The 17,660-nt window shown below is 44.5% G+C and overlaps 1 protein-coding gene across 5 annotated transcripts in view; it reads right to left on the bottom strand.

The window, feature by feature from the left end:
- The window catches only part of SMARCD3 (SWI/SNF related BAF chromatin remodeling complex subunit D3), a 115,539-nt gene that overhangs the window by 40,760 nt on the left and 57,119 nt on the right, over nucleotides 1–17,660 (bottom strand). The gene's annotated exons all lie outside the window — the stretch shown is intronic.

Below are 17,660 nucleotides of genomic sequence, written 5' to 3'. Positions count from 1 at the left end.
AAGAAAAGATTCCTCAGTTCCTTCCACACAGAGGAAATGAATCGTGCTGTACTACAGACAATTAAAAATTCTGGACCCAGAACATAGTTTCAGCCCTTTACCTCCAAGTTCCTGCACAGTCAGTTCATGAAGTCCTGGGCACATGATGAAGCAGGGAGCTGGCCTACGCAGCCCTCAAGATAAAGCATATACTACGGCTGTGATACAACCTTTCCAGCTGGTTCGCGGGGTACTGGACCCAGGACCTAATGAGATGTCTAGTAAGTTTGTAGAAACAGCAGTAATCTTCAATAAATATTTCTATTCCACACTTTTACATCTCTTCCCACATTAAAATGAAAAGATATTTCCTATTCCATTCCCATAACCAAACTGGATGTTAAATATTATAAGATGTTAAGACAGCATAAACACTTTAAAATCAGCCAGCAAAGATAATACTGTATACAATTCCTTGAACTGCAAATGGCTGCAGGTTGGGCAAGTATTTGGGAGAAGAACTGTATTTGCCTGTGTTTGTACTCTTCTCTAGGTATGTGTTATGGCAAGTGAAGGCGGGATACTGGGCTGGATCAAAGGTCCACTCAGGCCAGTTTTGGCTGCTCTTGCAGTCTTTCGCGTTCTCACCCTGCTATTGGAGTAATCTTCTGGAGGCATGATAATGTTCCAATTTCATACTCTTTCCCAATTTCCCCTCAAGAGTGAGAGGAAAATTAAAGGGGAGCCCCAGCAGTATCACATCACAGTGAAGAATTTTCCTTGTTTCTGGTACATCTGAGCTCAAAAAGATAAAGGTACTCTTACACTCCAAGGTACTCTTACACTCCAGCCAGTAGTACATAAGTAATTTTTCAGTTTTCTTCATAGTAACTTTATGCGATAAGGATCTGTGCAGCCTGCCTAATTCCTTCTTCTTGCATGGTTTGCCCCAAGTGAAAAGTTCATAGCTCCCTGCAAGTCTCCTCTCTTCTTCTACAAAAGTTCTAACTATAAATGTGTAAAGAGTATTTCAAGACTGAATTCTCCACTCTGGCCTTTATCTATTTCAAGAAACCACAAAAAGCACCTAGCAGCAGCATCTCATCATCTGAGGTTTTGAAGCATGTATGTTAAACCTTATCTTAGAATTATATGGATAACTGGAATAGATTATTATTAACATTAGTAAGATAGTGTCTTTGTAGAGGGTAGGGTTTTTTTTTCCTATTGTGAAAATGCAAATTTTTCAGAATTTTAAAAATTAATAAGAATAGATTATTATTAAATTATGCACTTTTATCTTTGATTTCCATGGATTTTTTTATCAATGGTGACAAAAGAATGGAAAAATTATAAGAGTGGGGGCAGCGAGGACAGTGAGCAGGGAACAGCATGACGGGAGAGGCGCTCACCGTTTCTTTGTAAAAGCAGCACGATGCGGGGGCCCACGACACGTGCCTGCAAACAAATGTGCAAGGCTTGCGAACAGACAGGGTCAGAAACCAGCCAACAGCTGCAGCACTGCAGGCTCTGGGATACGGAAAACATCACGGGGTAGCTTCTGTGACTGACACAGTGCGGCAGCTTGGCAGGCAATGCCAACAGGCGGCACACTAGGGAGGGCTTCATCCGAGTGCCGAGAGATGCACTGGAAAAGATGCTGCTGCGAGGGGCATCTCCTGCAAACCACCCAATCAAGGAGACAAAGCCTTTCTTAGACGTCTGGAGGAAGCCCCACGCTTGCAGGCCCTCATACTCATGGGGGAACTTCAGCCACCCTGACGTCTGCTTTGAGGGCAGGAGCACGGGGCACAAGCACTGCAGGAGATTCCTGGATTGGATTGATGACAATTTCTGGACACAGGTGATCAACATGCCAACAAGGGGAGATGCTCTCCTGGACCTGTTACTCACAAAGAAGGAAGAACTGGTTGGGGGTGTGAAGGTTAAGGGCAGCCCTGGCTGCAGCGACCATGAGACGGCAGAGTTTGCGATCCTGAGAGAAGCAAGCAAGGCCTGGACTTCAGGAGAGCCGGTTTTGGCTTGTTCAGGGATCTGCCCGGAAGGATCCTATGGGACAGTGGGGATCCCTGGAGGACAAAGGGGCTCAGGGAAGCTGGCTGAACTTCAAGGACAACCTCTTCAGAGCAAAGGGGAATGATCGGACCAATGTGCACAAAGTTGAGCAGGCCTGGCAGGAGTCCAGCAGGGGTAAGCAGGGAATTCCTGACTGGCCTCAAATGCAAAGAGGGAGAGCACGGAGGTGTAAGCAGGGATGGTCTACCCAGCAGGAACAGCAAACGGGGCCCGAGCACGCAAGCATGAAGTTAGGAAAGTCAAAGCTCAGCTGGAATTGAACCTAGCAGTGGATGTGACGGGCAACAAGAAAGCCTTCTGCAAGTGGGTCAGCAGTAGAAGGAAGACTAAGGAAAACTCAGGTCTGGGTCTGGTTCCGCCACTCATGTCAAAAGCCATGGAAAAGGCCAAGGCTCTCAGGGCTGTCTCTGCCTCCGTTTCTCCTGGTACGTCCTGTCCTCAGGCCTCCCAGGTCCCTGAGCCTACGTCAGAGTCAGGGGAGCACGGCTGTTCAGAGGGACCTTGACAGGCTGCAGAAAGAGGACGGCAGTTCAACGTTGTAATGTTCAACAAAGGCAAATACAAAGTTCTGCTCCTGGGATAGAATGACGCCAGAATGCAGCGGTACAGGTGGGCATCAACGGGGTAGAAAGCAGTTTTGCAGGAGTGGCCCTGGGCGTCCTCATGGACAACAAGCGGAGAATGAGTCTGTGAGGTAAGCCAGCCGTGGCAAAGGTCAACTGCAAAATGGGCTGTATTGGCACAAGTGTTGCCATCACGTCAAGGAAAGAGGCTGTTCCTTGCTATGCCACCCTTGTGAAACCGCATCTGGACTTCTGGGCGCAGGACCAGAAAGACGTGACATTCTGGAGCGAGGCCCGCAGAGGACCACCCGGATGTCTGGGGGCTGGTGCCTACCGAGAGAAGCTGCAAGAGCTGGGCTTGTCCAGCCTTGAGAAGAGAAGGGGAAAGGGAGGCCCTATCGGTGAGTGCAACTGCCGCGTGGGACGGTGAAGAAAAGACAGAGCCGGCCTCCTCTCGGGGGTGCACAGCAATGGGATGAGAGGCAACAGAAACTCACCGCCACACGGGCAATTGACTCGGTATAAGGAACTTTTTGGGTTTTTTTTTAAACCATGATGGTACCAAAACATGGGAACAGGCTGCCAAAAGATGCTGTGGATGTCCATCCTTGGTGGAGGTATTCAGAACCCGACTGGACAAGGTCCTGAGCAACCTGATGTAATTTGAACCTGTTTTGTGCAACAGTTGGTCTGCGTGACTTCCAAAGGTCCTTCTGATCCAAATTATTTTGTGATTACGGAGGCTTAAACAGTTGTCTATCCAAACCATGGTTTTGCCAGATATTCAGTGAACCCTTTGTGTGTTTGAGGACTAAGAGGTCACTTTCAGCCTATATGTTATAGAGACTAAATTGCAGTTAATTTTGATTTTATTCTACGCAACTGCGAATACATGTTATATGTACTACAAGTATTGCAAGTAAAATGTACAAGTAATGTATTTAGATTATGAGCACATATGCAAACAAGGCTTACAATTCCTCAGGGAGAGTTCCAAAGGAATCAACAGAAATGCTAGTCTATCTAATATCCTCTAAGTATATTTAAAGATATCTTCCACATCAAAAACTGTGGAGGACATTAACATTGACCGAAAGTAAATGAGAACAGAGCAGCCATACAGCAACAAGGACTCTCCATAAAGCTGGGCTACTCAAGCAAACTTTTTTCATACGGCCAGATGTAACCCAGTAACCACCCTTTCAGAACACTGGTTAACTAACCTTAACACCTCTGAAAACAAGAAATTAAGATCTACAGGTCATCTTTGTCCTTCCCTCACTTCAGACCTGGCACTAGCCGCCAGGAATGGCTAATTTGTCAGTACCAAACAAACAAGTCAGGGATAATCCACCTTTTGAAATCCTCAATTCAAAATAGGTTAACAGTACTGTTGCAAGACAAAATACGTAAGGCTATGGGAGGGGTAAGGTTGAGAGACAGAGAAATCTTTTGCTTGGGCAATAGCATGGCTGGAGAAGAACAATTCTGGAAGAGGCGGCCTTCCTTCACATTTGAGGCTACCATTTCAGACCTGAGAGTAGCAGATTCTGCGCAAAACGTTGATCAAGATCAGCTGCAAGTTTCTGTCACAACGGCTAGAGTACCTGGTGTAGAAAGTACGCTGACTTTAAGCCACTTCTAAGGTCTGGTGGTACAAAGTCAAACTAGTAAAACTTGATAACATATTTGAATTGTCACAGGGAGTTAATGCTAGATCTGATACACGCCCATTACATTTCTGCTTCTGTATTTGCAGCTGAAAGCAACATTTACCTTATCATTAAACAATGGTGTGAAATAGAAGTGTCAATCTTCAGAACAGGAACATAAAAGAAACAAGAGTGTACGACAATCTAGTTATCTACTAGATGATTTGAGAAAAGGATGGTCACTATCTATGAAGCAGAAGTAATATTACTAAGGAAAGAGGTAACTGGTGGTTGTTCTGGTGAAACAGAAACCTTGAGGAACACCGCTAGTAGGAGATGGAAATGGGAGCACCATAATGCCGATGCCTCTGCTGAATTCAATACAGAACTAATAGGTTGAAGTTGTCTGGCCTATACTATAGAGGACACGTACCAGCTCCTCCTGCTCTTAACAAATACCATATAAGAAAGTATGAGAGAGGCAGAACTAAGAACGACCTGTTGCTTGTGTTCTGTCAACTTCATCTGCTTCAAGCATGTCTGAATCACTGCTTTCCGAGACAGACTCTTGTACTGCCAGATTCCTGGGTTAGAGATGTACTGCACCTATTTGCAGAAAAACTAATTTTGCTGTGTTATGACCACTTTATTGGGCAATTCAGATAATACTAGCAATAACTGTCCCTCTCCCTGTGTTATTTAATCTTAGCCATAAACGTTACCATAAAATTTTACATATTATGCATGACATTGAAAAAAACCAAAAGCTATACTGCACTGGGCCAAGAACTGATCTTTCTGGTCCCACTAGAAATGACCCACTCACTGATATGTCTCCAAATTGACAGTGAGGGACTTTTTAATTTAAGGTAAGTTTACTTATACTGTAAGATTTTTAATTGAGGTGTCATTGATAACAGATCAAATGGCTTGAAAAAATCCAATAGTATCAACACAATTTCTGTTATCAAAGAATCCTGTGGTCTCCTCAGAAAAAGGCAGGCTGGTTGAACAAGTCTTAAGTTTTACAAAGCTGCACATGGCTCTATGAAGCATCAAAGTGCTCAGATGTCTTCACTCGGGAGACATGCACAAGGATCTCCTCAAATAATGTAAAACTTAACAGAGAGATCAAGAGAAGCCCAGGCAGGGAACAAAAAGATCCTTCCTCATCTAGAGAGCAGGAAAACCTTCCAGAGGGGAAGAGAGATTCCCCAACCCTGAATTTATATTTTGCTGTCTGCCTGTCACCAAGAAAAGGAAGGGCTGTGAGTGAACCCTAACTGGACTTGGCGGCTGTCAAGCAGAGAGAAGAACATAAAAAAAGGTGTTTTCATTTGTTTCATTCTGTTTCAGGCACACAACAGAAGTGCATTCTCCCCTCCTTCTCTGCACCTGCAGCAGAGACTAATCCAGCAATCCTTAGCACAGAGGTGGAAACCCCAGTCTTCACTTCCCAACCCTCAAAAAATCGTGTTCTAATTCAAAAACTTTTTCCCTCTCTTTTTATTTTGATATCACATTAACTCCTAGTCCTATCCCTCACTTAGCCCCAACTCCATCATAACCATCATCGTCCTAATAATGCAATTGTGTGGGGGAATGGTGCATTTGTAAATTTATTTAGAATGTTATCTTAATTCTGGCTATGTTATTATCAAATAAATATTAGCAAAGGAAAAAGAGTTTCATGAGAGAAGATATTTATCCATTTATAGCCACAGAGTTATGGGAAGAAAACCAAATGGTTAAGTCGTATTTTGATTTAATGCAGAGAAGAAATGTGGAACTAGAACAGATAAGCCTGTTATGTGCAGCCAAAAGATATAAGCAAGATTTAGAGAGATTTACTCTAATTTCCCTACAATGTTTTAAGCAGAATGTCATGAGCATTTCCGAGTTAAGAAATACAGAGTCATGAACATTTAAATCTAGACTAAACTCTCTCAAGTACACCAAAGAAACAACTCTTTGGTCTTCAAGGCTATAGAGAAAGGTACACATTCTGTAAAACTGATCTAACACGTCCATCCCAAGCTAATTACTGCTGTGGCTGAAAGAGTACTAAAAAGCATCATGTGAATTCCAAATTTTTTCTTCTAAATATCAAAAGACCTAGCTGTACCACTTCTGCAAGAAAATTATGTCCCATCCATTCCTTAAAGATGTCAGAAATAATGGAAAAAGTAAAGGAAAACAGGTATTTTAGACTTTCAAGTGGTCCTTAGGGATACAATCCTTCACAAGAACTTTTTGAGGAATTCACAGTGACACACAGATAAAAAGCAAACACTGGCCATACGTTGCCCAAGCAAGTTTAAAAAAAGCAGTAAGACAAAGATGCAGTTTTCATCACGGCCAAGTGATATACGAAACCTTACATCTTTCAACAACTTTGACTTGGCATTTTTATTAAAATGATCCAGAAGAGGACAAAAGAGATATAAATGCATTAAAAGCTGTAAAATTTTTAGTTAATCACTACCAGAAAAGACTGTAAGACAGTTCAGAAAAGGCTTCTTCTGAGTTTGCTAACTGAGCTGCACGGTGGCAGATGAGTTGCAATACTGAACAAACACAATGGAATGCACAATAAAGCAAGCGATTTATCTGTACTGGTGGGTACTAATGAGACCATGGCTACTGATGAAGGTGACTGAAACTCACTGTGGATAAGCTAATGAAGTCATCTGCATGAGCAGCAACAAACAGACAAAGATGCAAGGTATAAAGTGGAGGAACGGTTCTGGGGCTTTTATAATTTAACCTGAACGTAAGGAACAGGATCGACAAGTGACAGAGGATGGGGAAATCAGAAATAAAGAAGAGGACAGGAATATGGATCCATACCATGGTGAACTGGGAGAAAGAAAACAACACAAATTATTAGAGGTATTTGTACAATCAAAAAACCTAGAAGCAAAGAATGTAGGACATAGCTACAGCATGGGGACTCTCACTGCTTCCCAGGGAAATCTTAAAAGGATTTAGGAAATGGCAGGGGAGGAAACAATAGCCCAGAACACCACTGTAGCCTAACAGGCAGTGCAGTTCTTAAATACATGAGCAGGAAGACATGGAGCAAGATTAAGGATTTTACAATTACTGCCATGCTTGGCAATAGCATAATCACTAAAAGAACACCAGAGTCACAAATGAAGAAATCTACTGACAAACTCAAGAAAATTCTGAGAAAAGCTATTGAGATGATTAGCGGACAGGAAAACATCCTCTATAATACCAGGTTCCATGAAGCCAATTAATTTAGCTTCATACATATGAGTATGTATCTATCTACAAAAAAAAGAAAAAAAGTTTCTCTGCCTATCAAACTGACAACACAATGGACTTGAAATTGTTTAAGTTCAAATTAGAAATAAAGTGAAAATTCTTAGGAGCGAGCGTAGCCAAACACTGAAAAAAATTGACCATAACTGCAGGGACTGTTTCATCACGAGTGATTTTCAATACATATGCTCTTACTTACAAGTAAATCCTCAGGCCTGTCTTGTAGAAGTTAAACAAAAACAAAACAAAGTAGCAGTAAGTTCTCATGATAGGGTCAGACTTCAGATTGTCTAGTTGTATGACACTAAAAATAAGTTAGTACTTCTTTTCTTCTCCCAGGAGATCAAATATGTGCTCTTTCTTTTCAAAGTCTTCCATAAGAAGGATTGCCACTCTCTAGTAAAATTAAATAGACCTCTCAGTGCAACTATTAGGAGTTGATATACAAGTATGCATACCATAAAGAACAGACAGAATACTGATAGGAAATGATAGAAAAAAATCAGTGTCAGTGACAGAAAACCTGAGCTTAAGCTGGAGATAGAGGTTTTCTTGAGTTGCACTCATTGCCACCGACACATCCGAGATCAGAGACGTAAGGAGAAACAGATGTGAGATTTCCCATACTGCAAGGAACAAACCATTTCCCACGCTCTTAACACTCCACAAGCAGACTAAAAACATAGGTCTCCAATATTCTCCTATTGCAAACAGGTTAGCTCTTGCTGCCTCTCTTTTGAAAAAAAAATCTAGTAATGATTTCTGTGACTTCTGCCATCAGAAAACATAGGATCTGGGAAGTGCATTTTTGGCATAGACAGGTTTCTAAAGGGGGTCGTTTGGGTTTTCATTGGCATCCCCAGTGCAGTGGACACCAGCAAACCTAAGAAATACGTCTCTGTCAGCCTCATTGACCTCCAGCATAACTGTGTGTATAAAATCTTTCCTGCTGACAGAGTATAACCCATTCTGCCATAAACGTAACATCGTAGGATATTGAATTCTGAAAGAATTTGAGTCTCTTCAGGCGGAGCCCTGATAGGAGTACTGCCGGCTACAAAAAAGCCCGTATGCAGCTCAGTCTTCCTTGACTCCACAAGCCTTCAGTGCTGAGGCAGTCAGTACTTCTTTGCTAGTCAAGGCCTATCAGAAGCACCTACCACAGCTGCTTCCAACAGAAGACAAACACCAAAGTCACCCAAATCCTGGGAACAATCCGTTTGAATTTCTGGGATTATGTTAATGAACAGTACTCAAACACACAAAGGGTTCACTGAATATCTGGCAAAACCACGGTTTGGATAGACAACTGTTTAAGCCTCCGTAATCACAAAATAATTTGGATCAGAAGGACCTTTGAAAGTCACGCAGACCAACTGTTGCACAAAACAGGTTCAAATTACATCAGGTTGCTCAGGACCTTGTCCAGTCGGGTTCTGAATACCTCCACCAAGGATGGACATCCACAGCATCTTTTGGCAGCCTGTTCCCATGTTTTGGTACCATCATGGTTTAAAAAAAAACCCAAAAAGTTCCTTATACCAAGTCAATTGCCCGTGTGGCGGGGAGTTTCTGTTGCCTCTCATCCCATTGCTGTGCACCCCCGAGAGGAGGCCAGCTCTGTCTTTTCTTCACCGTCCCACGCGGCTGTTGCACTCACCGATAGGGCCTCCCTTTCCCCTTCTCTTCTCAAGGCTGGACAAGCCCAGCTCTTGCAGCTTCTCTCGGTAGGCACGTGCTCCAGCCCCCAGACATCCGGGTGGTCCTCTGCGGGCCTCGCTCCAGAATGTCACGTCTTTCTGGTCCTGCGCCCAGAAGTCCAGATGCGGTTTCACAAGGGTGGCATAGCAAGGAACAGCCTCTTTCCTTGACGTGATGGCAACACTTGTGCCAATACAGCCCATTTTGCAGTTGACCTTTGCCACGGCTGGCTTACCTCACAGACTCATTCTCCGCTTGTTGTCCATGAGGACGCCCAGGGCCACTCCTGCAAAACTGCTTTCTACCCCGTTGATGCCCACCTGTACCGCTGCATTCTGGCGTCATTCTATCCCAGGAGCAGAACTTTGTATTTGCCTTTGTTGAACTTTACAACGTTGAACTGCCGTCCTCTTTCTGCAGCCTGTCAAGGTCCCTCTGAACAGCCGTGCTCCCCTGACTCTGACGTAGGCTCAGGGACCTGGGAGGCCTGAGGACAGGACGTACCAGGAGAAACGGAGGCAGAGACAGCCCTGAGAGCCTTGGCCTTTTCCATGGCTTTTGACATGAGTGGCGGAACCAGACCCAGACCTGAGTTTTCCTTAGTCTTCCTTCTACTGCTGACCCACTTGCAGAAGGCTTTCTTGTTGCCCGTCACATCCACTGCTAGGTTCAATTCCAGCTGAGCTTTGACTTTCCTAACTTCATGCTTGCGTGCTCGGGCCCCGTTTGCTGTTCCTGCTGGGTAGACCATCCCTGCTTACACCTCCGTGCTCTCCCTCTTTGCATTTGAGGCCAGTCAGGAATTCCCTGCTTACCCCTGCTGGACTCCTGCCAGGCCTGCTCAACTTTGTGCACATTGGTCCGATCATTCCCCTTTGCTCTGAAGAGGTTGTCCTTGAAGTTCAGCCAGCTTCCCTGAGCCCCTTTGTCCTCCAGGGATCCCCACTGTCCCATAGGATCCTTCCGGGCAGATCCCTGAACAAGCCAAAACCGGCTCTCCTGAAGTCCAGGCCTTGCTTGCTTCTCTCAGGATCGCAAACTCTGCCGTCTCATGGTTGCTGCAGCCAGGGCTGCCCTTAACCTTCACACCCCCAACCAGTTCTTCCTTCTTTGTGAGTAACAGGTCCAGCAGAGCATCTCCCCTTGTTGGCATGTTGATCACCTGTGTCCAGAAATTGTCATCAATCCAATCCAGGAATCTCCTGCAGTGCTTGTGCCCCATGCTCCTGCCCTCAAAGCAGACGTCAGGGTGGCTGAAGTTCCCCCATGAGTATGAGGGCCTGCAAGCGTGGGGCTTCCTCCAGACGTCTAAGAAAGGCTTTGTCTCCTTCTTGATCAGGCAGATTGCCTCTAGCAGACAGCCACCATGCTGTCACCTGCATAACTTTATTTTAGTTTAAACTAAAGATAGTAAAAAAAAACCAGATACAGATGAATGTGCCCTTCAGATTGGTATTTCTTTCCAGGTGAAAGCTGGCTATCATTAAAGGTCCCAGGAAAAAAAAAATAGAATTTGATCCGTTTCAGGTAGGAAATAACAATTGGAGCTGCATTCTTCACCACCTGAGCAGCACAAACAAAACAGTTTCAGCAATTTGCTTTAAAATAAAAATAATCATCAGACACTAATAAATAGAGATTTGGCAGCTTCCTTAGAACTGGGCTATCCTATAATTTCCATCTTTGAAAGAGGTAACAAAAGCCAAGACCTCTTGCTCCCCTAAGTCTGACAAGCTCAATTAGGTCCCGAGCCAATTTTTTTACTACCTACAGCAAATGCACACAACCTAGACATTTCAAAAGCAGTGTTGAGAATCCAGCATTTTTCTATTACAAGTGACAATGACTGAAGTCTGATTTATCAGCTACTGGACAGTCTCCCTGCTAAGAGACTTTAGCCTATAGCTTCTTGACAAAAGTGTCTCTACTGTTGAGGCTTCTATGGTGGTCAAAGAAGGACAGCTAAGGGCTGACACTGCTTAGAAATTGTAACTCTGTGCCACCTTGTGAGTCTTGATCCCTAAGAGAGAGTGTTTCAGAGAGGATTTCTGACTGGCTACCACAGAGCCAATAACACCGTCCAGTAACATGGCAAAAGCAACTAAAGACTGTGCCATTCTGAATTTCATGGCCACATGCAGATACCATTCAAAAAGGCAAAGATCCTGCAACACCACAAGCAACAGTTAAGCAAGTCTCCCACCAGCCACTCGTGGTAATCAGTTATAAGCACAGACTAACGTGGGCAGATAGAAGCAATACATATAAGCGCCTAAGCTCTACACTGTTTATATTTGAATGTTTAATTACATAAAAGAAGGCTATAGGTCACATTATGAATTAGGATTATGAGGAGTCCTTATCAGTTACTCTCAAAGTTCTAGTAAAAGCAATTCAGTAGTTCCTTTAGGTTCAGTGGCCGGGCAGCATCTATGACCCAGCCAAACCTCTGAGGCACACAGTCCAAAGAAACAACTGGAGAGGTGACCACAAAGTCAATCAGCATCAACTGTAGAGCAGGGAGTCAGATGGCATATGAAAGCAACATTTCTGGAAACTTCTGCTAGAGATGCTCTACGGAACAGCAGCTGGATCACAGCTTGAAGGGATGTTGGGAGGTCTCTAGTCCAACTTCCTGCTCAAAGCAGGGTCAACGATGGGGTTATGTTGGGGTTTGAAAACTTCCAAGGCTGGAGATCCCACAACCTCTCTGGGTTCCAATGCTTGACTGTCCTGTTGTGAAAAAGTTTCTCCTTACATATAGCCAGCTCCTCTCGTCTCAACTTATGCTCGCTGGCTCTCGTTCCCCTGCCATGCTCCACTAGAAAGCCTGCCTCCATCTTCTTGACCATCCTTTTGACCATCCTCTCTTAGGAGCTGGCAAGCTGCTATTAGGTCTCCTCAGAGCCATTCTTCCTCCAGGCTGAACAAGGCCGATTCTCTCAGTCTCTCCTCATGTGCTGAGCCAGCCCTCTGACCAACCTGACGACCCTCTGCTGAACTCAGTCCAGTTTGCCAATGTCTTTCTTGAATTGGGGGTCCCAAAAGTGGACACAACGCTCTAGCTGGGAGCTAACGAATACTGAGGGGTAATCAAGTCCCTCAATCTCTTGGCTGTGCTCCTGTTCATACAGCCCAGGACACTGTTAGTCATCTGTGCTGCCAGGGCACACCTCTTGCTCATGCTCAGCTCTGTCCACCAGGGCCTCCAGAGCCTTTCCAGCAGTACTGCTCCCCAGCCAGGCAGCCCCAGCAAGAGCTTACTGCCCCCCAAGTTCCCAAGGAAGAACTTTGCATTTGACGTTGTTGAATTTCATAAAGTTCCTCGCGGCTCATTCGTCCAGCCTGTCCAGCTCCTCCTAAATGGCAGCCTGTCCACAAGCATGTTGACTGGTCCCCCCCGCCCCGTGATTTGGTGTCATCTGCAAATTTTATAAGCAAGCACTCCACTGCCTCCTCCAGGTCATTGATAAAGGTGCTAAACGGACCAGCTGCCAGGACAGACCCCTGCAGCACTCTGCTTGTCACTGTCTTCCCAATAGAGTGCAACCTATCAGCCACTACCCTACAAGCCAAATCATCCAACCAGATGGTTGTCCACCCATCTAGACCAAAATGTCCCAACCTGGATACAAGACTATTATGGGAGACAGTGTTGAAAACTTTGCTAAAGCCAAGGTAAATTATGTCTGCTGCTATCTCTTGCTCACAGATCCAGTCATTTTATCAGAGGAGGCAATCAGGTTGGTCAGGCATGATCTACCCTTGGTAAATCCATGCTTACTGTTCCCTATTACCTTTCTCTCCTTCTCGTGTCCAGAAATGTGTTTCAAAGAGCACTTGCTCCGTGATTTTCTCAGGGACCAAAGTGAAGCCGATGGGCTGCAGTTCCCTGCATTGTTCTTTTGGCCTTTTGCGAAGATGGGTGCAACAATTGCCTTTTTCTAGTCATCGGGAACCTGCCCCGATTTCCATGACATTTCAAAGGTGATAGAGAACGGTCTTGCAAAGACGTTGGCCAGTTCCCTCAGCACCCTCAGATGCAGCCTGTTGGGTACCATGGACTTGTATGGGTCAAGTTTTCTCAAGTAATCCCTGGCTCAATCCCTGTCCATTGCTGGCTGTTCCTCTTGAACGTGTTCACTGATCAGAGAGGTATGGGAGACATCGTTAGTGCAGACTGAGACAAAGAAGGCTTTGAGTACTTTAGACTTTTCTGTCTCTGTCATCACTATATCACCCAGCCCACTCAGCATCGGGCACACATTTTCCTTGGTCAGCCTTTTATTACTAATGTAACAGTAGAAGCTTTTCTTGTTGCCCTTGACGTCCCTTGGAAATCTCAACTCCAGCTGAGCTTTGACTTTCCTGACTCCATTCCCTATATGCCTAGGCAACATTTCTAAATTCCTCCTTTGTAGCCTGTCCCTGCTTCCACCTCTTGTACGCTGCCTTTTGATGTTGGGACCTCCACTGTGAGTTCCCTGCTTAGTTAAACTGGGCTCCTCATAAATCTGCTCATTTTCCTGCAGATCAGGACAGACTGCTGTTGCGCCTGGAGGGTCCTTAAAGACCTGCCAGCTTCCCTGAGCCACTTTGCCCTTCAGAGCTGCTTCCCACGGGTTCACACCTACCAGTTCCCTGAATAAGTCAAACTCTGCTTGTCTGAAGTCCAGGGTCTGTACTTCACTACTCTCCTTCCTCGTTCCCGTCAAGATCTTGAACTTCATTATTTCACAGTTGCTACGTCCAAGGCTGCCACTGATTATCACATCCTTAACCATTTCTTTCTTACGAGTGAATAGCAGATCCAGGTGTTCCTCACCTCTGGTTGGCTCAGATGGAGAAAGAGGTGGACAACAGCCATGCAGTGACCAAACAACAACAGGACAGTTATTATGGTATGGGATCTGTGCAGAGAATCCCATATGGTGGTCAGTGAACAGCAGCAGGAGTTGACTGAATATTTGTGTAAAGGAGAATGAAGTAGAGAGGATGAAAAGGAGAGGACAGCTGTACAAAAACCTATCAGCACAGCTAGACAAAAAGTCCTCACGGGAATTTGGGGCCCAGTGAGAAGAAGAGTAGCCAATACTAAGAGACAAGCATGCCACTGAAGGAGAAGTTTGCTGTTTCAAAGTGGCACTCCACTCAGCAAGTTAAATGGGGAAAAGCAGAGAGACACTCAGCTATGGAGTCAGAATGATCTTCAGCTGAGAGTCTTGCATCAGAATGGGTAGGCAAGGAAGCTGAAGAAACAGAACAGTGAATCACAGTCACGGTGCCTGGCAAAAAAAATGTAGTGACTCAGAACTAAGAGAAAATAAGCCACTGGCCAGAAGTAATGAGGAGACAAGGCCTGGAGAAAGAAGAGGCACAATCTGATGTGCAGTCATGTTCCTCTACGGAGAGTTTGTGGTCAAAATTGATGCACAACTGCTAGACTTGGGTCACAAAGGCCACATCAGCGCCAGAGATCTAGGTCCCCAGCTATGAATGAAGATGTCTATGAACTTTTCTGAAATTGAATGAGGGTATCAGTGACCTGAGAACAAGGGAAGGATCCAGAGGTAAGGAAAATCAGGTAGGTTATAGCCTGCTGCACAGAACTGGAGTTAATGTTGAATACACTATAAAAAATGCTAAGCCTTGTTATGTTACAGTATGTCAACCTGGGCTTAACCAAGTCTTTCTTTTCATTAAAATTGCATTTTAGACAAAAGATATGCAGTAGATCCAATCAACTTACATTTAAGTAAAGCATTTGACATACAGTCATAAAGGGAACCAGGAATTAAGACTGAAAAATGGGGATTAGAGCAAGAACAATACACGGTAAAGAACTGGCATAGAAAAAAAGTATTAAGCAGGAAGTACCTCATGGACCATTTTTGAAACTGATTTTATTTAGATATGTTCATTAATAGCTCCAGCACAAAAATAAGAAACATGCTAACAAAACTTAATAATGACAAATTTGTGTGGCTCTGTCAATACAAGGCAGAGGATAGTACAGAGAACGTAAGGAAGCTGAGAACTGTATAATAGAAACGGGATTAAATATAGCATTACAAAGCAAAGGATCGTGTTCCTCAGAGTCTATACCCATAATTCCTGCTCTAAGATGGGAATTCATCAGTTGCAAACAACAGAAAGTAGAAATACTTGTGAGCATTAGTCAATCACAGAATGACTATATGCCATATCAGTGTGGTAAGGCCATAAAAAATAAAATGTGATCCCAATCTGCATCACTAGCTATTTCCAGTAGAGAGAAAAATGCAGTAGTGGCATGCAAGCACTGGTGATACTGGTAATCTGTAATACTATGTATAGTTCTGGTCTCCTGAGAGTTAGATTTAAAGAGGTTCGAAAGAGGTGAACTTAACCTGGAATAGATATAATGAAGGACTGTGAGGATTAGAATTGAGGGGAGCCCCTCTTGGCAAACTAAAAGCACTTGCCTTACTGAGCCTAGCAAAAAGAAAAAAACAAAAGCTGCTGGATCTAAAGGATCTCAGAAGTAAGGAACCTAACTAGTCTTGAGGCAGCAATTGTGTCACGGCTTCCATGACAGAGGGAACCAGGCTGGATGTGCCAGGAGGTCCCACGCAGCTCCATAATCCTATCTTCCTACATGTAATAGTTTGCTAAGTTGAACTTTCTCATACGATTATATCCATGCAAAATTAAATCCTTCCCAAATAGCTGAACTGTAGCAGCTGAGCGACCCTATCCAACCAGCAATATGCTCCAGCACTATAGCACAGGCTTGATCAGAGAGCCTGGAAGTCCGACAGCAGGTTATCTCTGCCAACCGCCTGACTCGCTATCACAGCAAGTAACACTGAGAACCCACCTCCTTTTCCACTATTATAAGACAGTTTTCAAGAGTAAAATGTATTTAATATCTTCCCCTCTCCCCTTCACAGCTCCCAGAAAACACAAGCAAGAGTCTGCAAAAAGTCTGTTGGTAACAGATGCTGACTGGCTGGAAAATACTCCAGATGCAGCTCCGGAAAGTTGGAAGTTTTACCCTGTGTTTCGCGTGCATTCCACAGCCACCAGTGAAAATCTTCCACTTGACAGGACACCAAAGCACACAGCATTTTCCCATCCCATGAATGGTGAGCGTAAGGAGGTTCAGATAGACTGACTGCAGCCTAATGGAGTCCCTTAATCTAGACACAACGTCCCATCATCGATACCAGCGCTCCAGCTGCACTGATAAAAACTCCATTGCAGGCTCTAGCAATTTGCGTTGCCTTATCACTCCATCAGTAAAATTAATGGCTAACTGCAACAAAGACACTGAAAGGCAAGAAGACTTGGTGATAGCATGGTTCTGAAAGGTGCTAGCATCTGTATAGCTTTCTGACATACTTGAATAAGGCTCTACCTATTATAGAATTATCATGGATTTGATAAACAGAGGCACAAGTCTTCTGTTGCCAAAAAAGTTTGGTTACCTCTGTTCTGAGACCTTTTTATCTTGTAAGGGCACCAGACAAAAAAAAAAAAAAAAGCCTTGAAATGGACATGTATTTAAAGCGATAGCCTCACCATACAGGACGTGTAATTATCTGTGAAAACAATTTGTGTGGGACAGACAGAACTGACAGCACAAGAAACGTAGCTTTCAATCTAAGAAAGTACAGGCTCCAAAGAGAGCAGGAATGAGGCTTTAACACAAACACCATGGAGGCTGCAAGTAGTTCAAAGGCCTGGATTTAATGGTAGCTCAGTCCTTGCAAGACAGCAGCATGAGAGAACTATGGCTAACCTATGGGAGGCGGCAGGAATTACAAGAAAAGGAGTGATAACGTGACATCAGGAGTACCAGAGTGGGCTCACCTCCTCAGGCGGCTGGCACTGGTACCTGCGGAATGTCGCAGGAGGGAATCTGGAGGCTGCCAGCAAGTGTGGGTTTACACCAGCAGTGGAGAGGAAGACTTGAAAAGGACGTGGAGTCCTACACGCCTGTCAAAGGGATGCTGAGCCCAGAAAAAGCACCAGAAGCCAAAGAAACCGGGGCTAGGATGTGACAAGGGTGTGTATTTTGAAGACTCAGGAAGCTTGTCTTTTGGGACCAAGTAGGTTTTGGGGCAACTGTGCTGAAGAGGGCAGGGGAAAGGAAAGTCTGAGAATACTGAAAGAGAAGGGGAGCAGAGAGAAATTCCGACGTTTAAAAAGGAAGTAGGAGATCTAAGCATTGAGGATCAAGCATAGGCGGACAGTAAAAGCTAGACATATCCCCAGGGATAAGAGAATTCATAACTCTCCAGACAATGCAGGCCCCTTGAACTCTGTTGTTTACAGGGGTTCACTTCAGTCCTGCTAGGACACCGCTGCAGAAATGAGAACCTGGCAGCTCTAGCGG

This window comes from Calonectris borealis, chromosome 2 (genome assembly GCF_964195595.1).
Source record: "Calonectris borealis chromosome 2, bCalBor7.hap1.2, whole genome shotgun sequence".
NCBI classification, from domain to species: Eukaryota; Metazoa; Chordata; class Aves; order Procellariiformes; family Procellariidae; genus Calonectris; species Calonectris borealis.
This window is presented reverse-complemented; position numbering and strand designations above follow the sequence as displayed.